This window comes from Globicephala melas, chromosome 9, assembly GCF_963455315.2.
Source record: "Globicephala melas chromosome 9, mGloMel1.2, whole genome shotgun sequence".
NCBI classification, from domain to species: Eukaryota; Metazoa; Chordata; class Mammalia; order Artiodactyla; family Delphinidae; genus Globicephala; species Globicephala melas.
The window spans coordinates 82,093,728-82,119,505 of record NC_083322.1 but is presented as its reverse complement, the minus strand read 5'-3'; the positions used below and the strand labels follow the sequence as shown (position 1 = coordinate 82,119,505).

The following is a 25,778-nucleotide window of genomic DNA, read 5'->3' as shown; positions in this document are numbered from 1 at the left end:
AGTGTAAAAAGAGCATTTCCCCAGACCTCTGAAGCTTCATCTGCTAAGTGATTAAGACTAGATGATTCTTAAAATTCCTTCACATTTTGTAGCATAAAGGTCACAAACGAGAGAGAGAAAAAATGTGTCATACATGGAAGTGGGTAAAAGGTCTTTGAACTAACAGTCACAGCTATTTATATCTGAGTAAATGTGAATGTCCTCTGAGCCTGGAGACTTGTGGCTGTTTACACTGGAATCTTTATGTAGAATTGTCCTCTGTGTCTGAGCTACACCTCTAAACTATGACCTCCTTCAAGGTAAGCGTTGCTAAACTATCCAAGCCAATTTGGGCACACGCTGTTATTGGGTTATCTTGGTAAATATTGGTAGCTTCCAATAAACAACAGTAGGGTGAGCTATAGATCTCTTCGAAAGACAGCTACAGAGAAACCTTCTCAGAATTGGCTTCTGATGGAAGGAGTTAAGTAGCCAGCAGGAACCCAACCTGCTCCATGTGCTCTGTGAAGTCCCCACCCAGTCCTTTTAAGTATCCCAGTAGTTCTTGCATGGAAGATTCCTCAGAGGCACAGACTTAACATACTAACTACAGAATTCAGCTAACCATCCAGTCCCAGTCAGGCAACCAGGAATGCCCTGAAATCAAGAGCTGGACAATGGGCCATTTCTGAACTGGGCTTAGTGGGTTTTTATAGCCTATAATGTAAGGGTAGAGACTTAGGCCAGTAATATTTCTAGCCAATTCGTAAATCTTTGAGACCATTAATTCCAGCAGTAAAAACCTCATTGTTACATTTATTATGAAAATTTCCAGATTTTAGGAGATAAAGATAACTAAATTACAGATTTTGATTACACACTAAGTAAACAGTTCTAGAATGAATATTCACAACTAGGGTAGCTGCCCATTTCGAGATGGTAGATTAAAAGTATTCAGTACTCCCTCATTGCATTTTATATGCGAGTATTTGAAGTTCATTACAGAAAACCTTCCTGTAGGGATCATGCTTTCTTCTTCTTTGTGACAGGATTCTAGGCACACAGTGGCCACCTCATGAATATTCATTGAGTATGTGTGTGTGTGTGTGTGTGTGTGTGTGTGTGTGTATGAGGATGCATGTCATCAACTTTAACCTTTACAGAATTATTACCTTAAGAGATATGGAGAAAATCATACATTTTTTTGTCTAATGTAGCATATACTGTAATGGCTTGATTTGCTTTTAGAATATCTTTATTTTTGTCTTAGTTTCTTTTTCTAATGAGTTGCAAATATAATAGCATACTCACCAAATATTGCTAATCTTACATGGCAAAAGAATGTCATAACTATCATAAACTTGAACTTGCTCATTTTGCAAGACCGTGCCCAACGTTCCTAGCATCTCCAGCTTTCCACAAACTAGAATATTCCCTGATGCTTTGTTTCTTATCCTAAAGACCAGTGTGCATGTTGTTATGTGGTTCCTAGGAAGACTGTAATGTCCTAAACAAAGACGAAGGATGAAAAGAGTCAAGGGAATTGCTATGAGAAAATAAGTAGGGATATCCCTGGAGAAGGAGTTGCTTCTGTGTTCTTTTAAATGTCACAGAGTAATTGTTTCTTTTTTTAAGGAAAGAACCAGGGGGAAGAGCAGCTTATTTTCAAGCTGGAGAGCTTGGCAAATATAGGCTGCAGGGTTTACTTTGGTTTAGGAATCCCACTGCCTCACTGGAGGGTCAATCAAAGTTCCACAGCCATTCTTGGATACTTGGAGGTGGGGCTGATTGATGTACAGCGGTGACCTGACCCAGCACTTAAGGCAAACACAACCAGAGTCATCAGTGTTAATTCCGTATCCTCCAACCAGCATTTTGAAAGTGCGTTGACATCGGTGGCCTTGCACTTTTTCATCGGACTTCTAACTGGTAATTACACCTATATAATCACTGTGAAGTTATCTAGCCTAACAGTGTAGGACTCAAGACCAGTGCCTGCAATACTAAAATCTCTTGCTTTGCTCTGAGTTTTGCTTTGTTCTTGTCCAGTTTAAGCTATACGTGCATTTTTCTCTTCTCTTAAGGAATAGAATATATGAGATGGTATAGACATTCAGGCACCCTGTCCCAAGCTTTTAGATAAGAAATTGTGTCTAAAAGAAAATGGAAGGAGTTGGTCAGGTGTTGTAATTTTACTATGATCTTGTCAGTAATAACTACAATACTAAGTGATAAGATGACATTCAAAAATATTTGAAATTGTCCAAACCCTCCAACTTACCTATGCTTGTATATGTGCAACGATGGAATATCTTAATAGAGCACCATATTAAAAGGGCAAATTCATGTGCGGCTACCTTTTATTCTTAAGAAGATATATGCCCAGGAAGACTGTTAAATTATAGATGGCCACTTTTACCCGAAGAGGCACTTAGAATGAATATTATTATATATGTTTTGGAGTCTCTTATATTAAGATTGTAAGGCAGAGTGGTTGTCTTCCCAGTCGTGGAGAAAGAAGAATCTATCCTCCCCCATCTCTTATAGTCAACAGTAACCAGTAGAGGTCACAGGCAGTTTCTACTGGGGCATTCCTGGAATGGATCTAGTCAGCAAGTGGTCACTGTGACTTGCTAGAGAGGTGACTTTGCAATTTTATTTTACCCTCAGGTTAGGGAAACTTAGTCATCATCTTGTATACCTGACTTGGGCTACTGAATCTTTTTTTTTTTTTTTTTGCGGTACGCGGGCCTCTCACTGTTGTGGCCTCTCCCGTTGCGGAGCACAGGCTCTGGACGCGCAGGCCCAGTAGCCATGGCTCACGGGCCCAGCCGCTCCGCGGCATGTGGGATCTTCCCGAACCGGGGCACGAACCCGTGTGCCCTGCATCGGCAGGCGGACTCTGAACCACTGCGCCACCAGGGAAGCCCTGGAGGTAGCTTTTGAATCTTTCCTTCTGTACTCAGTATTGAGGCGCATCTCTGAAAGCAAAGTCAGCTGCTTGTGGCTTCCGGAACACTAGTTGCTTCTCACTACACAGGATGTACTAAGGATCTGAGGATAAGTTCTTGAAGAAACATTACTATCTTCCTTTCCTCTGGGAAATTCTTAAGCATGTAGAAATGTCCCATCGAGATTATGACTTAGTCAATCAAAATGGATGAATTTAGTTATATTTATTCATTATGTTTCATCTTTAAAAAATTGAAGCCAATCTCCTAAAACATGTCTTAACACATGCATGTTGGAATTTTTCAAAAAACAGATATTGTCTATTTTCAATTTTAATTTTATTCACCTAAGATTGGAGGAAGATTGCCTGAAAGGTGACATCTTCAATGATAGAATGTTTTATAGAAAGAAAAGGTTTTCCCTGTAATTAATTGGCACCAAAAGACTTAAAAAGGCAAATCACCACAGCATTTTTTCCCTAACGTAAATGACATGGCAGATAAGCCAGAGAAAGTTTAGTAAACAGTACAAATTTAGTTTAATCTTTATTTTTTTTAGTTTCATAGCTTGAAGAATTTAAATATTTTCTACTACACAGGATGGTAAATAAATATGAGCTTAAAAGGTTAAGTGGCAGAATAAGGTTCAGTTATAACTAAAATATTTTTTGGTAATATTTGGAAACCCATGGTTATGTATTGAACTGCCATCGGGAGGTAGGTGTCTTTCAAAACAGAAATACCCATTAAGTGGATAATGTGAGTGTATCAATAAAAGGAGTGAAGGAATCATCTCACACCGGTCAGAATGGCCATCATCAAAAAATCTAGAAACAATAAATGCTGGAGAGGGTGTGGAGAAAAGGGAACACTCTTGCACTGCTGGTGGGAATGTAAATTGATACAGCCACTATGGAGAACAGTATGGAGGTTCCTTAAAAAACTACAGATAGAACTACCATATGACCCAGCAATCCCACTACTGGGCATATACCCAGAGAAAACCATAATTCAAAGAGAATCATGTACCAAAATGTTCATTGCAGCTCTATTTACAATAGCCAGGAGATGGAAGCAACCTAAGTGTCCATCGACAGATGAATGGATAAAGAATATGTGGCACATATATACAATGGAATATTACTCAGCCATAAAAAGAAACGAAATTGAGTTATTTGTAATGAGGTGGATGGACCTAGAGTCTGTCATACAGATTGAAGTAAGTCAGAAAGACAAAAACAAATACCGTATGCTAGCACATATATATGGAATCTAAGAAAGAAAATTAAAAAGGTCATGAAGAACCTAAGGGTAAGACGGGAATAAAGATACAGACCTACTAGAGAATGGACTTGAGGATATGGGGAGGGGCAAGGGTAAGCTGTGACAAAGTGAGAGAGTGGCATGGACATATATACACTACCAAATGTAAATTAGATAGCTAGTGGGAAGCAGCCGCATAGCACAGGGAGATCAGCTCAGTGCTTTGTGACCACCTAGAGGGGTGGGATAGGGAGGGTGGGAGGGAGGGAGACGCAGAGGGAAGAGATATGGGAACTTATGTATATGTATAACTGATTCACTTTGTTATAAAGCAGAAGCCAACACACAATTGTAAAGCAATTGTACTCCAATAAAGATGTTTAAGAAAAAAAAAAAGAGTGAAGGAACAAAAGAATTCATGGTTTCTGCAAACTTAGGAATAGCTGTGATTTTGTAAGTATAATTGCAGTAAGTTAATTTGGATGCAAATTTCAAACTTACATACCTAAAACCACATTTAATTTTGAAAAACTATTAGAAAGATAAAAATGAGATGTCAAATAAAAATCAACTAGGACAGATAAATGCAACGTAAACCAAGGAAGAAAAGAAGGAAAAATGAAAACTGGAATCTTGTGGAGGAGAGAAGTCTATACTGAAACTTATAAAAATAATATTTTGGGACAGACTTATTTATAACATGGGAAATATTTAGTGGTTTTTAATTTTGAGTTGCATGAAATGGTATGGTTTCCATGTTTTTATGGGCTTATTTCACCTCCAGATATTAATCACTGTAGTCCTCATTTCTTCAACCTACTGTGATTATCCAGTTTTCCCTGAGGAGTTGTAGAAAATGAAAGGAAAAACAGGCCTGCAGCAGTCTTGGATCATGTCCAGAAAATGTTTTTAGTCCTTGGACTACATGGAGGATGGTGCCCCAAGCCTTGTACACACAGATTGGGAAAACAATGAGGATCTCAGCGTATTCACTCTCAACAGGAAAGCCCTGTGTCCTTAACAAAAGGTGTACTACAGAGTACACTGAAACGCACTTGGATAACATAAACATCTCGATTCACATTTGTATCTTTACCCATGAACAGGAAGCAATGTGGAGTAAGACAGTTTGCTTGCTAAATACCACAACTGAGGGCCCTGGGCGCTGAAAGCCAGGAAAACAGTTGTGTTAGCAATCTCTGAGGATAAATGTACTAATCAGCCAGTGCAAAACTAGGAGGACCAGTAGAGTCATTTAGGGTGACATTCCCTAGCAATTCAGATTCCATAACCTGCTACTGTTTACTTAAGTCACAACCTCCGGAGAAAAGAGAAGAGCAACTTTCCGGAATCTGAAAGGGGATGGTGAGAATGAACATGATTTGAGTGCTTGGTCGCTTGTTGGAGAACGATGAGGATGACAGACACTTGCATAAAGACACGGCTGATGTTATTTAAACCTACTTCAGAATAGAAGATTTCTTTCTACTTAACCATAAGGTAAATTCCTTTATCAAGTCCATTGTCAGTGCCCCCTAATGTGAAACAAACTTTAATGATGCTACTAAAAACGTTAGGGCTAAAATGAAGTTTAATAGGTAAATTGAACTTCTCTATTATTCAAAGTTTAAGTGTGCAGATACTAAAGGGAAGGTTTTACTGTACCCCTGACTAGTTGTCATTTCTTTCATTCAAGCAGATAACCAACTGTCACAGAGAAACATGCAGAACAGTTGCAGGGTTCTGATATTTTAGAATTCTGAATTTTTATGATATCTACCTTATGCATGATAGTATAGTAGTCTGTCACTTTTATTCTGTTTGGATTTTAATGTTTATGATTTATAGAATATAGTCATGAAAATAAGATATATAGAAAGAAATTTAAATGATGTATAACATTTCCAGGAAAATATTTGCTTCTGGAAGTTTTATTTGATATATTAGATAGATATATAGCCACACACACCCATACACTCTATATGTGGGTATGTATGTGTGTTACACAGGTTTTTGTTTTGTTTTTACAGACTATTACACGAGACTTTGTTCAAACTGAAAAATACATTTAGAGCAGGATGTTCCCACTTTGAATCCTTATGGATTCTTGGAAATCTTAAGAATTTATTTCAAGTTCTTCTAAGGAGTTCATTTCAGAAGCAGAACTCTAAACCAAACACTTTGGTTTCTTGGAAGACAGAAAACTCTGGCTTATCCACAAGCAAATCCTTCCCTTAAGCCCACTGAGAACCAACCTGGAAAATGATGATTTGATTTCACTATAGGGTTTGATAGGCTGTTTAATATTTCTTTAAAGCTTCTAGCAGAAGCTGCTGTGCCACTCAAATGCAAGGTTTGTGCCAAATGTTTCTTCAAAGTGTCAGGGCAGAAGGATCAAACTTTTCCATTTTCAAGCAAACAAACAGAAAAAGAAAGACATCAGAAATATCTCATTTCCTGTGTGGTGATTTCTAAGATAAATTACTGTTACGTGACATACTTCTTAGAAAGTATTTTATTTCTAAGCTTTAAAAAAGAATTTAATTAGGTATGCTTCCATGTCCCTGGAAAAGTGTCTCTGTGTGTGTGTGTGTGTGTGTGTGTGTGCGTGCCTGTGCATGCATGTATGTGAGTTTAACTCTTTCAGGAATTTGACACCCAAGTGCTGTGTATCTCCGAACTTAACAGATTGTCAGATGGCATAGATGTCAATATAATTGTTTAAAAGACAGACTAGAGAGTATGGTTAGTATGTCTGTTTATTTACTACATGGAACAAAATCACTTTAAGTCTCATTATCCCTCTGATTTCTTTTCTGGTTTTATACATTCATCACAATGAAAGCTTCTTAGCCTTTTATAGCATATCACCTTGATCAAGCCATCAGCTAATGTGAATGTGTAAATTGATTTCTGTAACCCTTAAAATTATTTTATTGATTTCCTTTTTAAGACCCCACTTCAGGGACTATTTATAGTGTAGATGACATTTCTCAACACAAAACTCTGTTGTACCCTCAATTCAATGAATTTTATATTTCTGCCATGTGAAATTATAAATTAATTGCTCACATAATTTTTTTCAACCTTTTTCTGGTATTTGGTTAGCTAAACGCTTATTTTTGTAATTGATTATTGATTTTTTCTTATTATTTCATAACAACATGCTTTGAGGTCTAGTTATTCTTTTACCTGAAGATTTCTGTTTTTTCCCCCTAATAATTTCCTTTCTAATGTATGAAGACAAATTGTCCTGACAACTATGCTGATCTTAACACTTCCTTAAGGTTCATAGTATTGCTTAAATGTTGACTTTTCCCCACTCTCCTTAGAGAGTTAAGTCTGTTTTGCAAACAGTTCAAGTAAAGATAGGTGCCGCCAACATATTTAGAAGACCTGTGAAATTTACATATTGATCTGGCCCAGCCCACATGAGACTATCCGCATATACAGAGGTGCTCTCTCTTTAATCTGTCTTTTACACACAGCTCCTACCATGACTTCTATGAGACATATGGGGAAGTTTACTTTATATCACTAATGCAGTAAGTTTACTTTCATTGTGTGCTCTATTCATTAGACGACATAGCTTAAGTCTAAACTTTAATGACCCTGATATTCTGCATTTTACCTTTAATGATGTCCTTTCAATTTCTCCTTTAAACGTGATATTAAAAACTTCCATTTTAATCTCTCAAGCTTTCGCTGGCATTACCGTGTACTGCTAGGTCTTGTGAATTTAATATTCTCTTTTAAAATTATGTACGTATATATTTATTTTTATTCCTGCATGTGAAGGCCCTCCTCACCACATGAAGCAGGTAGAACCTGCCATTGGTTTAATACTTCCATAAATGTAAGGCAGCAATTGAAAAACTAGGTATTTGTTTATGTAACACACACAGTCAGGTGCCGTATGCATGTGCATAAATATGTGTGTGTGTGTAGATCTTCATGGTTAGTTAGCCCAAGGATTAAAGTGATAAGACGAATTTTGCCTCATGGTTTTACACTGGTGACTAATGTTTTGAGATACTTTACAGTGTTATGTGTTACAGGTCTTCAGAATGAATTTTGTTTTAGCTAATCTCAAAATAATTGTTAACTGCCACTTACAGAATATGTTCACTGTTCATTCCTTGGTTATTGTACTTAGATATCATTTTCTAAGAGGAGGTTATTTATAATTGTTATTCAATTTGAACAAATGTGTTGAAAAGAATACGTAAACGAGGTATTGATCAAGAACTTATTTATATATATATTTTTTTATTTCAGAAAAGAGTATAGGCTCTTCAGTCAGTCTTTCAGGGTTTTAATCCTTGTTTTGGCACATGTTAGCTGGGTGACCTCAACTAGTTGTCTAAAGAAAATAGTAAGGTGGTGTGGTGGGTCAACGAGATAACTTATGTGAAACACTTATTTCAACAACTGGCAGACAGTAAGCCCCCAATACATGTTAACTCTGTTACCTTATCATCATCATAATTTATAGGTCTTTGATTGCCCATACAATATAGAATTGCAAAGCATATGATACCAAAATTCTTTTCATTTGCTAGACTGTAAAAAAAAATGAATCACTTAAAAATTTTTATCTACTATATAGAATCTGCATACATCTTTACGTTTTAAATTTAAATCCAGCATATGATTTGATCTTCAGCTTGAGGCTGTAGGTAGGCTCTGTAGTTATTCTCTTTGACAAGAAAGGAAATCAGGAATATGAGTATGAGGACTGTGTGCTGCCCAGTTCACAAAACCTATTATTATTAAAAGAGCTGTAGTCAGGACTTGGGCTGTGTGATTCCTCTTCTAGAACTCTTACTATGCCTGCATTGTCTGCTTCTCACATATGTTGCAATGTTTATAATTACTCAACATACTTTACTCTTCCTCTTTTATTTCACAAGTGTTAAATTCCATGAATCAGCTCATCTAGAAATACTGTTCTAAAGGATTTTTTGAAACCATACAAATGCTAGAAGAAAGTTTATTATTTTTTATATTCTTGGAGAAAGACTTTCAAAGCATGACACAATACCTAAAAGGAATTGCTGTGAAAGTTAATGACATAAAAATTGAAATTGTCAGTAATTTAAAAATGCAATAAAAATAAAGTTTAAAATAGTCAAAAAAGTTTTAAAAACTGTCAAATGTCAGAAGACTGGCTATTGCCTTACTAGCTAATAAGGAAGGACAAACAAACGCACAGGGGAATAAAAAAGATGAACAAAGGTATTATCACAAATATTTAAAAATATAAATGCCAATACGCTTAAGAAAATAGGTGAACCTTCACTCAATTAAATATTTACCGATAAAATAAGTACTTGTTAAAAACAAAGTTTAGTGTAAACAAGTGTGAGACAGCCATTTTCACACATTGCTGTGTAAATGTATAACAGAAATTTGGTAAAACTCCCCCTGCCAAAAAAAGTACATACTTTTAAATTTCACTTTCTGCTATTTACTAGTGTCCTAGCACAGTAAACAAAACTATATGGGAACTTCCCTGGTGGTCCAGTGGTTAAGACTTCACCTTCCAATTCAGGGGGTGTGGGTTTGATCCCTGGTCAGGGAGATAAGATCCCACATGCCTCGCGGCCAGAAAACCACAACATAAAACAGAAGCAATATTGTAACAAATTCAATAAAGACTTCATTCTCCATTTTCTGATTAAGAAAATAGGAGTAAGTAGTTATTTAACTCCTAATCCCCAGTCAATATAGCTAGCAATGGTAACATCAGAAGTCATGGATGTCTGTCTGATTCCAAATTCTAAGTGGTCTTCCAGAAAAAAAAAGACTTCCCAAAGCACTGTGCCTAAGCTGACTTAAGCATATTGACAGTTTTATCTTTCATTCTACTAAATTTTGTCTAGTGCTGTAGTGGATTTACAGAAGGCAAGGTATATAGCCTCATATAAAAATATCACTTCAGAATATTGCACATACATTATATTTTTAAAATGAAAACCCCAACACGCATTACTCAGAAATGGGTGCGGCAGTTTTCTGCCTTGTTCAAGGTGAATATTTTGCTCAAAATATAGATATATGGTTGCAGATTTTACTTAGCTCTAGATTTCCTGGGTGTTGTGTGCCAAGCTACTCAGAACGGTTGCCTATGGGATTGAACACTTAACAGCTGCCTCTGGGAATGTAAATTTGATTCTTTGGGCTGCTCATGGGAGGGTGTGACATTTTCCTCTCCAGAGAGAGAGGATTTGGATGGCATTAGGCTACTGAGTAAATAGTGATCCAAGTAAGTTCAGTGTCAGCCTAGGCCTCTATTTTACACGTATTTTTTCTGAATCATCTTTCTCTAACAGTGTTCAAATTTTCATTATAATTTAACTATCCTTGACTTCCCTGGTGGTCCAGTGGTTAAGAATCCGCCTTCCAATGCAGGTGATGTGGGTTCAGTCCCTGGTCAGGGAACTAAGATCCCACATGCTGCAGGGCAACTAAGCCCGCGTGCCACAACGACTGAGCCCATGCGCCACAACGAAGAGCCCACACACTGCAATGAAACATCCCGCATGCTGCAACCAAGACCTGACACAACCAAAATTTAAAAAAATAATAATTTAACTAGGCTTTCAATATATTTAAGATATGCTGTTTAAAATGGCATCTGAACTCCTATGTTGGTGGACTCTTTCTGAATTGTCACACTGGAGGGTGTGTGTATGTGTGTGTATCTGTGAGAAGGCTGAGAAGGAAAGGTATCAAAGTAGCTTAAATACAATAAAATAGATACTCTTAATCAAAATAATTATTAAATTAGCTTTTATACTACCTTTTTATTAATACCACAAAGTTAAAAGGTCACAATTATAAGGGAATCATCTTTTTAAATTATCTGAAATCTCTGTAAGTTATTCTTTTTAAATGAAAAGCATCAATCATAATGAGATTACACAAGGCCATTTCTACTTTATTGTAATTAAATGATCAGATATTTTTTTAAAATTCTAATATACCTGAAGACTTTTATAACTTATTATTAATTTTTAAATAAATGTGTCTGTAAAAATATCCTGGAGAAAGAAAGCAATGCTAGAGGAAAAAAAGTGCTTTGGATTCCTTTCCAGTTGTATTGCACAGCTAGCAAATGAGAGGATCCAAGACATGCCCAGAAGTGACAGCACAAGCAATCCAATGAGGACTGGTTTAAATACAATCTGATGAACTAAATGTATTTCTGCCTATTACTGTTAGGTTGTTGTCTTTCAAGGCTGACTTAGAGGCATTTATTTAGCTGATCTGTCTGATAGATGACAGTTTAACCTTCTGAAGATTTTGATTTTTGCCTGTATGTTTCTAAGAATTTCTTTGTAAAAATGTATTTTTAATATTGAGGGTCTTTTTTATCCTCCCAAAGTGCAAGATTTGGTCAGATTTTAAAATAATTACTTTCTTTTAAAGTAACTTTAGTATATGCTTTTTATTAAAAGGTCATCCTAAATAGTAGAATTATTTAAATGTTATGTAACAGTTGTCTTTTTATCTGAAGAGATCTAAGAGAAATTTAATTTTGGGCGTTTTCGTAGAAGGATTTTGCTGTCCTCATGAAACTTCTATAAAACTAAGAGAAAATAATAAATAGTGAAGAACTTCCAGTTAGAACAATAGGCTATTTCCTTTTTTAAACGTCTGTTTGTTATCCTTGTTGATTGACAGAGTCTCCAGTCGTTTTCGCAATTATTAGGCTCAACACACTTTAGATTTATGAAAAGTGCATTTTGTTTAAACTTTATGAAATGAGGTTTTCAAGCAGGAAGTTAGACTCTGATAATTCTGCCCAATCTACACTTTCCACCCCTGGGCCCAGTTTATCATCTGGAATAATGATTCTGTAGTAAAAGAGTATATTAGAGGCCACTCAACAAGTTAGTTCCTTTTGTCTCTCTGGCCTCTAACTTACTTGGATGGGAAAATGGCCAAAAGAAAAAAAAAAAAGTACTGCAGAGGATCTCAGATATAGGTAATGGGTCCTTACCAGAACATAAAAATAGACCTGTAGGAGCCATATCAGTGGTGGGATGTGTGTGGGGTTTTTGTTTGTTTGTTTGTTGTTTTAATTACTCTTGCAACAGAACACTCACTGGGATCTGACGTCTGTCTGTCTGTCTCTCTCTTTTTTTTTTTCTTAAAGCATATTTAAACTCACTTTTTATAATGGGGATTTCAGTGTAGGGTTTTCTGCAGAATACCATTTGGTCCTACTAAGAATTGACTGTTCAAATGTTGGAGCATTGGATTGAAAAATCCTTCTTAGCCTTTTTAAAGGTAAGTCATAATGATTTTTTTTTAAATAAAAAGATTTCTATCTCCCAAATGATAGGAGATAACACTACTATATAAACACCCATTAGAAGTTATAGAACAGCAACAGCAAGCAGAAACTGTTTTCTTGAAGTCATTAGGCTTTTTTTAAAACATAGGTTTGTGTTGTTTTCCAAGTTATCAATCTTCTTACCTTTTATGTTTAAAAAAATATTGAAACCTTGTCCACCAGCCTATGACATTTTGTTTCTTGATGTTTAAAATCTTATGTTTATTTGTAAATATTTATTTGTTAATATTTAAAATGATGTACTATCCAATTTGATTATTGCAGAACTTTCATTATCTACCTAGGCTATTTATACATGATTTTTAATTTAAATTATGAATGAAAATCAACATAAATAAAAACCAGTATAGTAGGATTAGTTCTTATAAATGACTTGCCACTCTATGCCAACATGCTTTCTAATATGCAATTGTTAACTACCTATTATTTTAGAGAGTCATTATTTTGTTTAATCTTCTATCTTAATTTCACAACTTTTAGTGAACCTGACTTTGTCTACATGGTTAAATGCAGTGCATGTTTTGGATATATTCTTATTAAGCATTTTTTTTAAATGAACAAAGATATTGTAATTGCTACTGGGGATGGTTAATTGTATTAATTCCAAATAATGATTCTGATTTATATAAATGTTTATAAATTATATAAAATTTGGTAATAGAATAAAAAAACAAAATTAAAGTTTTTGGATATTTAGGAAGCTTATTACAAATATCAGCAAATTATTTTCTTGAATGATGATACAAAGTTTAAAGGACAAATCATTCTAGAGAAATTAAAAGTTTTAATTTATAGTAATTTATAGTAAGTGAATTCATACATAACTGTAAATGGCATAAATTCTCTAGAGTAAATTTCTAACAGTTTCTAGAATTGTAACATATTGAAAGATGTTTTTGAAATCTTTTCATGTACTTTTCAGTCCTTGACTGTGTAGTTTTAAATTAGGAAAAGAAACAGTGCTTTTAGTATTCGTTCAAAAAATAACCAAAATAATAATTTTTAAAAATTTTCTTATGTAGAGAGTCCAGTGGTGGACTGGATTTTATGAGAGGAAAAATACATAGAAATTTTTTCATTTACCAAAATCATTATGAGACCGGAACAATAAATCCAATACAAACTCATCAGAAGTTAAGCTGGGAGGAATAACATAATTACAACTGGAGAGGTATTGGACAGAGTGTACTAAAAATTTTGGAATTTATTTTGGGAGTTATAGTTGCTACGCTTAATTTTTAAGAAAATGTTAGCAAAAAATACTTGTGGATTTTTCTTTTCTTCCTGAAGGAATGGATTCTGTAACTATTTTCTGATTTAATCCAAACGTGTTTTAATTCACTGGCCCAAGTCATGGCTGAAAGTTTCAAGGAGCATTAGTCTAACCTAGAAGCTGCCTTTTCATTTGCATAATATTCTAAATCCTGGTATACATAAGAATAAACGATTTCATCAGATTTTACTGTAACCTAAGAGTTTTGGAAATAATCATTCTTCTTTGTGTAACTTATACACATTTATTAGATTTTTTAAAAATAATACTTGGCCAATTTGCAATAACATTTTACTATTAGGTTATTGTTCAAAATAATATTCCATAATATTTCAAATAACATAACATGTGCTATGATAGGAATTTTTATTCATTACCTCATTGAATTTTATTTGACATTTTAAACCATATATGATGTATTTATACACATTTTAGAGAAAACTGAGCCACAGAAAACTATAATGTTAGACTGTGAATTGAACCTAATTATTTGAATTCAAAGCTCAGAATAATTGCAAATCTTATAGTATTCTACTGTTTACAGTAAGAGTTGGGCTGGGAAAAAAGAGATAATAGCATTTCTATCTAGGACTCAACAATCAAGAATGGCTCTAGGGCTTCCCTGGTGGCGCAGTGGTTGAGAGTCCGCCTGCCGATGCAGGGGACGCGGGTTCGTGCCGCGGTTCGGGAAGATCCCACATGCCGCGGAGCGGCTGGGCCCGTGAGCCATGGCCGCTGAGCCTGCGCGTCCGGAGCCTGTGCTCCCCAACGGGAGAGGCTACAACAGTGAGAGGCCCGCATACCGCAAAAACAAACAAACAAACAAAAGAATGGCTCTAGATAATCCTATTTAAACGGACATGACTCTAAGAGAATCATTTCAAACCTATAGTAATCTCTATACTCAAGTACTCCAAAAACTACTCCAAAAAGGTTGGTTTGCTTCTAGAAGAACATTTAGTGTAATAATGAAGTCAATGTAATTATTGTTTTAATTTTCTAAGACTACCACCAAAACAAGTTTTAACTTGTTATACTTGAAAGGCATAATTTAGTAAAGTATATTATTGTTTTGTATTATAGATATCTATAAACTTTTTTCTGTTATGTATGTTTAGCTCCATATATTCTGATAGGATGGAAATGCCCATATAAATTAAAAGGATTATGGTAACTTGAATAAGAGAAGGTGTTGGAGATCTCCTAATCTGGTTAAATATTTTCCACATAGCCGTTGGGTTCTGTGGGGATGACTCAGAGCCCAAATGAGATGTGACTGGAAAGGGGAAAGGGCCACAGTTCTTGCCAACTTTGACCACAATAGCTATTCTTTTAACTATCTTTATATGTTGGGATTGTGTGTAAAATAAGTACTAGTCTAATTCCCTTCTGTTTCCACATGATGAAACACAACCAGATTTAAATGATTGACTTAACTAGTTTGATGTGAATCTGCATCTTCCTCATGGCTAGGGAATCATGGCTTTTTAAAGACACCTAGATATCATATAAAGTAAGAGTGTGAACAGGAACTTAATTTGGAAAGCTAATTTTCATCATTCATATTCAACCTGTTGTTTTTTTTGTTTTTTTTTTTTTTTCAACCTGTTGTTGAATTAATCACCCCCAGAACTCTAAAACTGCATTTTGTGGGCAGATACTGTATTTATTAGGTGAGGAAGACTGTGTATCAAAAGAATCACAGTGTGTGTCTAGTGGAAAACAGAGGTGTGTGATCTGGTTTCCTATTCCAAGGAAAAGTGGAAGGAAGACTTACGGAGAGAATAGGAAATTTCTAACTCACTCATGAGTTAGAAAATGTCATCCAGGTCCTGGCACTCATTTATGGTACAAGTACATACTCTTATAATCTGAAAATGTTAAAGTTTCGTAGTTCACATCCCAGGAAACTCTGGGCCATGCCTTTTCTGAGTGGAGTTTCCCAGGAAACACAGCTCTATCTGCACATGGGAATAATTACAGATTCTCTGGGAACTTTATTTTTCTGACCTACTAATGGAGACGCTTCTTATAGCTCAGTCTCAGTTCCTGTCACCAGGTTTCCAACATAGTAGAATGGCATAAATCTCATAAGTTCATCTGGAAACATTTCGTAGATATGACAGCAAAAAAAGAAACAGCCACGTGTACATATACTCATGAATTCTACAAAAGGAATAGGACTTAATGTCTGTGAACTGATAGGATACAGCTGATCTCCATATAGACTGCAGAAAGTTATGGGATTAGTGATATCTTAAAACATTTCTTTTTATTTTCTCTTCCTTCTTCTTATTGGTCTCAAAAATATGTTTTCTTCCCTGTACCTTTGATTATTTTTTGTTTTCCAAATTTAAGTACTTTAAGCAAGCAAGAAGTTATTACAGATATCAATATCTTAGTTTTTGTTTATGTTTGAGTAAAATGTGCTTTCTTTTTTTCTTTTTCTACATCTCTATTGGAGTATAATTGCTTTACAATGGTGTGTTAGTTTCCACTTTACAACAAGGTGAATCAGTTATACATATACATGTGTTCCCATATCTCTTCCCTCTTGTGTCTCCCTCCCTCCCACCCTCCATATCCCACCCCTCGAGGTGGTCACAAAGCACCGAGCTGATCTCCCTGTGCTATGCAGCTGCTTCCCACCAGCTATCTATTCTACGTTTGGTAGTGTGTATATGTGCATGCCACTCTCTCACTTTGTCACAGCTTACCCTTCCCCCTCGCCATATCCTCAAGTCCATTCTCCAGTAGGTCTGTATCTTTATTCCTGTCTTACCCCTAGGTTCTTCATGACATTGTTATTTTTTCTTAGATTCCATATATATGTGTTAGCATACGGTATTTGTCTTTCTCTTTCTGACTTACTTCACTCTGTATGACAGACTCGAGGTCCATCCACCTCAATTTCGTTTCTTTTTATGGTTGAGTAATATTCCATTGTATATATATGCCACATCTTCTTTATCCATTCATCTAATGATGGACATGTAGGTTGCTTCCATCTCCAGGCTATTGTAAATAGAGCTGCAATGAACATTTTGGTACATGACTCTTTTCGAATTATGGTTTTCTCAGGGTATATGCCCAGGAGTGGATTTGCTGGGTCGTATGGTAGTTCTATTTGCAGGTTTTTAAGGAACCTCCATACTGTTCTCCATAGTGGCTGTACCAATTCACGTTCCCACCAGCAGTGCAAGAGTGTTCCCTTTTCTCCACACCCTCTCCATCATTTATTGTTTCTAGGTTTTTTGATGATGGCCATTCTGACCAGTGTGAGATGATATCTCAGTGTAGTTTTGATTTGCATTTCTCTAATGATTAATGATGTGGAGCATTCTTTCATGTGTTTGTTGGCAATCTGTATATCTTCTTTGGAGAAATGTCTATGTAGGTCTTCTGCCCATTTTGGGATTGGGTTGTTTGTTGTTTTGTTATTGAGCTGCATGAGCTGCTTGTAAATTTGGAGATTAATCCTTTGTCAGTTGCTTCATTTGCAAATATTTTCTCCCATTCTGAGGGTTGTCTTTTGGTCTTGTTTATGGTTTCCTTTGCTGTGCAAAAGCTTTTAAGTTTCATTAAGTCCCATTTATTTTTGTTTTTATTTCCATTTCTCTAGGAGGTGGGTCAAAAAGGATCTTGCTCTGATTTATGTCACAGAGTGTTCTGCCTATGTTTTCCTCTAAGAGTTTGATAGTTTCTGGCCTTACATTTAGGTCTTTAATCAATTTTGAGGTTTTTTTGTGTATGGAGTTAGGGAGTGATCTAATCTCATACTTTTACATGTACCCGTCCAGTTTTCCCAGCACCACTTATTGGAGAGGCTGTCCTTTCTCCACTGTACATTCCTGCCTCCTTTATCAAAGATAAGGTGACCATATGTGTGTGGATTTATCATTGGGCTTTCTATCCTTCTCCATTGATCTATATTTCTGTTTTTGTGCCCGTACCATACTATCTTGATTGCAGTAGCTTTGCAGTATAGTCTGAAGTCAGGGAGCCTGATACCTCCAGCTCCGTTTTTCGTTCTCAAGATTGCTTTGGCTATTCGGGGTCTTTTGTGTTTCCATACAAATTGTGAAATTTTTTGTTCCAGTTCTGTGAAAAATGCCAGTGGTAGGTTGATAGGGATTGCATTGAATCTGTAGGTTGCTTTGGGTAGTAGAGTCATTTTCACAATGTTAATTCTTCCTATCCAAGAACATGGTATATCTCTCCATCTATTTGTATCATCTTTAATTTCTTTCATCAGTGTCTTATAATTTTCTGCATACAGGTCTTTGGTCTCCTTAGTTAGGTTTATTCCTAGATATTTTATTCTTTTTGTTGCAATGGTAAATGGGAGTGTTTTCTTGATTTCACTTTCAGATTTTTCATCATTAGTGTATAGGAATGCCAGAGATTTCTGTGCATTAATTTTGTATCCTGCAACTTTACCAAATTCATTGATTAGCTCTAGTAGTTTTCTGGTAGCATCTTTAGGATTCTCTATGTATAGTATCATGTCATCTGCAAAGTGACAGCTTTACTTCTTCTTTTCTGATTTGGATTCCTTTTTTTTCCTTTTCTTCTCTGATTGCTGTGGCTAAAACTTCCAAACCTATGTTGAATAAGAGTGGTGAGAGTGGGCAACCTTGTTTTGTTCCTGATGTTAGTGGAAATTCTTTCAGTTTTTCACCATTGAGGACGATGTTGGCTGTAGGTTTGTCATATATGGCCTTTATTATGTTGAGGAAAGTTCCCTCTATGCCTACATTCTGCAGGGTTTTTATCATAAATGGGTGTTGAATTTTGTCGAAAGCTTTCTCTGCATCTGTTGAGATGATCATATGGTTTTTCTCCTTCAGTTTGTTAATATAGTGTATCACGTTGTTCAGTTTGCGTATATTGAAGAATCCTTGCATTCCTGGAATAAACCCCACTTGATCATGGTGTATGATCCTTTTAATGTGCTGTTGGATTATGTTTGCTAGTATTTTGTTGAGGATTTTTGCATCTATGTTCATCAGTGATAGTGGCCTGTAGTTTTCTTTCTTTGTGACATCCTTGTCTGGTTTTGGTATCAGGGTGACTGTGGCCTCGTAGAATGAGTTTGGGAGTGTTCCTCCCTCTGTTATATTTTGGAAGAGTTTGAGAAGGATAGGTGTTAGCTCTTCTCTAAATGTTTGATAGAATTCACCTGTGAAGCCATCTGGTCCTGGGCTTTTGTTTGTTGTAAAATTTTCAATCACAGTCTCAATTTCAGTGCTTGTGATTGGTCTGTTCATATTTTCTATTTCTTCCTGATTCACTCTTGGCAGGTTGTGCATTTCTAAGAATTTGTCCACTTCTTCCAGGTTGTCCATTTTATTGGCATAGAGTTGCTTGTAGTAATCTCTCATGATCTTTTGTATTTCTGCAGTGTCAGTTGTTACTTCTCCTTTTTCATTTCTAATTCTATTGATCTGAGTCTTCTCCCTTTTTTTCTTGATGAGTCTGGCTAATGGTTTATCCATTTTGTTTATCTTCTCCAGGAACCAGCTTTTACTCTTATAGTTCTTTGCTGTCATTTCCTTCATTTCTTATTCATTTATTTCTGATCTGATCGTTATGATTTCTTTCCTTCTGCTAACTTTGGGGTTTTTTTGTTCTTCTTTCTCTAATTGCTTTAGGTGCAAGGTTAGGTTGTTTATTCGAGATGTTTCTTGTTTCTTAAGGTAGGATTGTATTGCTTTAAACTTCCCTCTTAGAACTGCTTTTTCTGCATCCCATAGGTTTTGGGTCGTCGTGTCTCCATTGTCATTTGTTTCTAGGTACTTTTTGACTTCCTCTTTGATTTCTTCAGTGATCTCTTGGTTATTAAGTAGTCTATTGTTTAGCCTCCATGTGTTTGTATTTTTTACAGATCTTTTCCTGTAATTGATATCTAGTCTCATAGCGTTGTGCTCGGAAAAGATACTTGATACAATTTCAATTTTCTTAAATTTACCAAGGCTTGATTTGTGACCCAAGATATGATCTATCCTGGAGAATGTTCCATGAGCACCTGAGAAAAATGTGTATTCTGTTGTTTTTGGATGGAATGTCCTATAAATATCAATTAAGTCCATCTTCTTTAATGTATCATTTAAAGCTTGTGTTTCCTTATTTATTTTCATTTTGGATGATCTGTCCATTGGTGAAAGTGGGGTGTTAAAGTCCCCTACTATGAATGTGTTACTGTCAATTTCCCCTTTTATGGTTGTTAGTATTTACCTTATGTATTGAGGTGCTCCTATGTTGGGTGCATAAATATTTACAATTGTTATATCTTCTTCTTGGATTGATCCCTTGATCACATGTAGTGTCCTTCTTTGTCTCTTGTAATAGTCTATATTTTAAAGTCTATTGTGTCTGATATGAGTATTGCTACTCCAGCTTTCTTTTGGTTTCCATTTGCATGGAATATCTTTTTCCATCCCCTCACTTTCAGTCTGTATGTGTCCCTAGGTCTGAAGTGGGTCTCTTGTCGACAGCATATATATGTGTCTTGTTTTTGTATCCATTCAGCCAATCTGTGTCTTTTGGTGGGAGCATTTAATCCATCTACACTTAAGGTAATTATCGATATGTATGTTCCTATTCCCATTTTCTTAATTGTTTTGGGTTCATTATTGTAGGTCTTTTCCTTCTCTTGTGTTTTTTGCCTAGAGAAGTTCCTTTAGCATTTGATGTAAGGCTGGTTTGGTGGTGCTGAACTCTCTCAGCTTTAGCTTGTCTGTAAAGGTTTTAATTTCTCCATCAAATCCGAATGAGATCCTTGCTGTGTAGAGTAATCTTGGTTGCAGGTTTTTCTCCTTCATCACTTTAAATATGTCCTGCCAGTCCCTTCTGGCTTGCAGAGTTTCTGCTGAAAGATCAGCTGTTAACCTTATGGGGTTCCCTTGTGTGTTATTTGTTGTTTTTCACTTGCTGCTTTTAATATGTTTTCTTTATATTTAATTTTTGACAGTTTGATTAATATGTGTTTTGCCATGTTTCTCCTTGGATTTATCCTGTATGGGACTCTCTGTGCTTCCTGGACTTGATTAACTATTTCCTTTCCCATATTACGTACGTTTTCAACTATAATCTCTTCAAATATTTTCTCAGTCCCTTTCTTTTTCTCTTCTTCTTCTGGGACCCCTATACTTCGAATGTTGGTGCATTTAATGTTGTCCCAGAGGTCTCTGAGACTGTCCTCAGTTCTTTTCATTCTTTTTTCTTTATTCTGATCTGCAGTAGTTATTTCCACTATTTATTCTTCCAGGTCACTTATCCGTTCTTCTGCCTCAGTTATTCTGCTATTGATCCCATCTAGAGTATTTTTAATTTCATTTATTGTGTTGTTCATCGTTGCTTGTTTCCTCTTTAGTTCTTCTAGGTCCTTGCTAAATGTTTCTTGCATTTTCTCTATTCTATTTCCAAGATTTTGGATCTACTTTACTATCATTATTCTGAATTCTTTTTCAGGTAGACTGCCTATTTCCTCTTCATTTGTTAGGTCTGGTGGGTTTTTATCTTGCTCCTTCATCTGCTGTGTGTTTTTCTGTCTTCTCATTTTGCTTCTCTGACTGTGTTTGGGGTCTCCTTTTCGCAGGCTGCAGGTTCGTAGTTCCCATTGTTTTTGGTGTCTGTCCCCAGTGGCTAAAGTTGGTTCAGTGGGTTGTGTAGGCTTCCTGGTGGTGGGGACTAGTGCCTGTGTTCTGGTGGATGAGGCTGGATCTTTTCTTTCTGGTGGGCAGGTCCACGTCTGGTGGTGTGTTTTGGGGTGTCTGTGGCCTTATTATGATTTTAGGCAGCCTCTCTGCTAATGGGTGGGGTTGTGTTCCTGTTTTGCTAGTTGTTTGGAATAGGGTTTCCAGCACTGTAGCTTGCTGGTCATTAAGTGAAGCTGGGTGTTGGTGTTGAGATGGAGATCTCTGGGAAATTTTCGCCGTTTGATATTATGTGGAGCTGGGGGGTCTCTTGTGGACCAGTGTCCTGAAGTTGGCTCTCCCACCTCAGAGGCACAGCACTGACTCCTGGCTGCAGCGCCAAGAACCTTTCATCCACACGGCTCAGAATAAAAGGGAGAAAAAGTAGAAAGAAAGAAAAAGAAAGAAAGAAGAGAAAATAAAATAATGTAAGATAAAATAAAATAAAGTTATAAAAATAAAAAATAATTATTAAGAAAAAAATTTTTTTAAGTTAAAAAAAAAGGGACGGACAGAACGCTAGGACAAAAGGTGAAAGCAATGCTGTACAGACAAAATCTCACAGAGAAGCATACACATAGACACTCACAAAAAGAGGAAAAGGGGAAAAAATCATAAATCTTGCTCTCAAAGTCCACCTCCTCAATTTGGGATGATTCGTTGTCTATTCATGTATTCCACAGATGCAGGGTACGTCAAGTTGATTGTGGAGATTTAATCCGCTGCTCCTGAGGCTGCTGGGAGAGATTTCCCTTTCTCTTCTTTGTTCTCTCAGCTCCCGGGGCTCAGCTTTGGATCTGGACCCGCCTCTGCGTGTAGGTCGCCGGAGGGCGTGTGTTCTTTGCTCAGACAGGACGGGGTTAAAGGAGCCGCTGATTCGGGGGCTCTGGCTCACTCAGGCTGGGGGGAGGGAGGGGTATGGATGCGGGGCGAGCCTGTGGTGGCAGAGGCCGGTGTGACGTTGCACCAGCCTGAGGCGCGCCGTGCATTCTCCCGGGGAAGTTGTCCCTGGCATTGGGACCCTGGCAGTGGCGGGCGGCACAGGCTCCCCGGAAGGGGGGTGTGGATAGTGACCTGTGCTCGCACACAGGCTTCTTGGTGGCGGCAGCAGCAGCCTTAGCGTCTCATGCCCGTTTCTGGGGTCCGCGCTGTTAGCCGCGGCTTGCGCCCGTCTCTGGAGCTCCTTTAAGCAGCGCTCTTAATCCCCTCTCCTCTTGCACCCGGAAACAAAGAGGGAAGGAAAAGTCTCTTGCCTCTTCGGCAGCTCCAGGCCTTTTCCCGGACTCCCTCCGGGCTAGCCGTGGTGCACTAACCCCCTGCAGGCTGTGTTCACACGGCCAGTCCTCTCCTCAATGTCTTATTATGAAGAAGAAATAACAGTAAAGAATAAAACTTAATCTAATATTAGCAAGTAAAATAAATTTTATTATGTAAGAAGCTGTACTACTGAGAAAACCATGTGTGCAAAACACAAATTTTATGTGCTCTAAATGGCTACATGTGAGAGGAGAGTGGGGAATAACTACACTTTTTTTATGAAGCTCTTGAATAGAATGTCCTGAGTAACCTGAACTTTTATGTATTCAATTCATGTCCTACTTAATTTGTTAGTCCCTCCTTTGCTTCAGGTGAATAAAACTACAGTTGACCCTTGAACAGAACAGGTTTGAACTTTGTGGGTCCACTTTGACACAGAATTTTTTCAGTAGATACTACAGTACTACCTGATCCACAGTGTGTAGTTGGTTGGATCCACAGATGCAGAACTACAGATAAGGAGGGCTGACTGTATAGTTATATGTGGATTTTCCACTGCCCGCAGGGTCCATAACCCCTCTGCGTTGTTCAAGGGTCACCTTGTATTTGTAATTTTGTAGTATGAAGCATAAGGTTAAAGTATAATTATAATAGCAATACTTAACTTATGGTGACAGGGCACTGAAGCATAATAAATGAATGCAAGTAAGTAGTTCCCCCATATTCACGGGTGTGGAGGATACCTTCTAAGACCCTCATTGGGTGCCTGAACCCAGAGATAGCACCAAACCCTAAGTAGTCCCCCTGTAGCCAAGATTTTGCTTTCTACAGGTTCAGTTACCTTCACCTGACCACTTTTGACCATGGGTAAGTGAAACTGTGGAAAGCAAAGCCGTTGATAAAGGAGGACTACACTACACATGTGAAATATCTTGCCTATTCTTAGAGAGAAAAAAAAAAAAAAGGAAACTTACATCAAGGTAACAAAAGTATGTCGGCCAATAGAAAATGTGAAAAATTAGATAAACTCAATCTTTTTCTGTTGAAAATATCAGTACACATATGCAGGAATGTTAGAGTAACTCTTGTATCTTTGCTTATGCATCATCCAGACAGTGTCAGACTAGGAACTGTCTAACCATGCAATTCAACCCAAAAAATTATTGACACTTTTGTTTTCTGATGAACTTGACTCAACAGCAGTGGGCTGTGTATACTCTCTCACTTCAGTTTTAAATTCAAAGCAGACAGAGCCTAGGCAGTACCCAGGTCTGCCCATGACTTCACATCTCTGGGCTCAGGGTCCTTGGAAGTCATAATAATGAGTTTTCATGTTTAGAGAGGCATTGAATAACCTGTTGCCCCCTGGGTCGTCCAGTGGACTTTCTTGAGACTCTTTGCCCCTTGCAGAAACTCTCTCCTGTAGTCCGTGGGGCTGCTTGAATAAAGGAGAATGATTCTGGGAAAGGTCAGGTAGATTCTTAACTAGGTGATGGCATAGATCTGGAAAGGGGCAAATAATACACACCTCTGTCCATCTCAGAAACCATAGAATTGTAATGTTTAACTCATTTTATATTCCATCTGTCAGAATTGCAAATAACATTAATATTGAATAATTTTTAGTGGTGTTTATATAGAAAATACAATATCTTTCGGAAAGAGATGATTTTATCTTTGAGTTGTATTTTTTAATAGATTCATGATGTTATAGAAACAAAACTAGAATTTGACTCTAGGGATTTCGTGTCCCAATTTTTTAACGAATTGCAGTCCATTTGTTTCTACAGAGATTCTCCTCAAGTTTCCTAAACATGGGATAGGATAGTGTTAGTTGGGAGTGGGGAGACCAAGTTGGGAATCAGGGTCTTGGAGTTCCCACCACTGCTGCCACTGCTGTAATCAAAGTCACTCTGCCTGGTCTTCCATGTAAGAATTTGAGTGAAGAACCAGTTCAGCTGCCTAAATTAAAAACTGGGGATCTCATCTTAGCATCTTATTTTACACATGAGGAAACTGAGGAATAGAGCTATTAAGTGACTTGCCCAAGGTCAGCTGGCAAGAGAGTAGCCCATCACGCTTCAGTTTATTCTCCAGTCTCTCAGTTACAGCAGGCTCGATCCCTGTATTTTGATGACTACCTTAAGTATAACTTGCAGATTTTGAACTGGGGAATGGTCTATGAAATGGGCATTCAGTAAAATATTACTTGATAAGCTCCCCTGAATATGATCACTTGTATACAATACAGAACACCTGGGTGACATTCTCTACTCAGCAATTACAATGATCGTTTAAAAGATGATGTTTCAGGGCTTCCCTGGTGGCGCAGTGGTTGAGAGTCTGCCTGCCGATGCAGGGGACACGGGTTCGTGCCCCGGTCCGGGAAGATCCCACATGCCGCGGAGCAGCTGGGCCCGTGAGCCATGGCCGCTGAGCCTGCGCATCCGGAGCCTGTGCTCCGCAACGGGAGAGGACACAACAGTGAGAGGCCCGCGTACTGCAAAAATAAAAAAAAAAAAACAAAAAGGATGATGCTTCACAAAAATTTTAAGGTGCTGTACAATTATCCTTTGCAAAGGAGATTCTACTTGTGAATATCTAGTCATTATTATCAGATTTAAATAATTTGTTCCACTGCATTATGACAATCCTGGCCAAAGTCATAGGAGGTAGCGTATATTCTTCCCCCTCCACCCCCAAGCAATTAATAAAAAGCCGACTCTACTTGCTCAGGGACACATAAAATTCCACAGGGAAAATAAATCACTTGTTTAGGCTTGTGTGTTTTGTTTACATTGGAAAAAAACATGTGACACTCATGACTATTCAAGCTTCTTAGCCATGAGGACCTCAGTGTGAATCAGTTTGCTCATCCTGATTTACAGTGGAAGTATCCTAGCTATAAGGCATTGGTAAAGGGAAATCCTAAAGGATGAAAAATAAATAAATTGCCATGAAAAAATTTTATAACATCTTTTTCCATTTTGGGG

At 37.1% G+C, this 25,778-nt stretch overlaps 1 protein-coding gene across 6 annotated transcripts in view; it reads left to right on the top strand.

The window, feature by feature from the left end:
• The window catches only part of LOC115840852 (platelet glycoprotein 4), a 148,403-nt gene that overhangs the window by 89,248 nt on the left and 33,377 nt on the right, over window positions 1-25,778 (top strand). For 2 of the 6 annotated variants that reach the window (XM_070046307.1, XM_070046311.1), the window contains exon 1: window positions 5,406-5,693. The exons of 2 other annotated variants lie outside the window; for them this stretch is intronic. The gene's annotated coding sequence lies outside the window, so the exon portion shown is untranslated. Of the gene's footprint in view, window positions 1-5,405; window positions 5,694-7,687; window positions 7,739-12,121; window positions 12,187-25,778 lie in introns of those variants that run through there. 2 more of the 6 variants (XM_070046308.1, XM_070046309.1) reach the window with 2 other exon arrangements.